A 323-nucleotide genomic window follows, 5' to 3' on the forward strand; every position below is an offset into this window, starting at 1 on the left:
ATAAACCACGGATCTAAAATGTGTGTTGTCTTCACATGTCACATTCTGCTGCGCGCTCATCCGGAACTACAACGAAATAGGCTAACTACCGCACAGACCCTCGACACCGCATCCAACAATGCCAACCAAGACAGGTGAACTCTTCCTGGATAGTGAAAACTATTTTTACTGGGAGTTTACCATGCACATGACACTGGTGAGGAAGAGTTATTTTGTTTATGTTCTGGTGGTCAAGCCTGAGGCGGAGATGACCGAGCCTTAGGTCGGTGCTAAACGCCCTTGAACTCATTGCCCAGGGAGTAACGATCGAGAACCAAACCAAA

This window comes from Plasmopara halstedii (assembly GCF_900000015.1).
Source record: "Plasmopara halstedii genome assembly, contig: Scaffold_3060, whole genome shotgun sequence".
Taxonomy (NCBI): Eukaryota; Oomycota; class Peronosporomycetes; order Peronosporales; family Peronosporaceae; genus Plasmopara; species Plasmopara halstedii.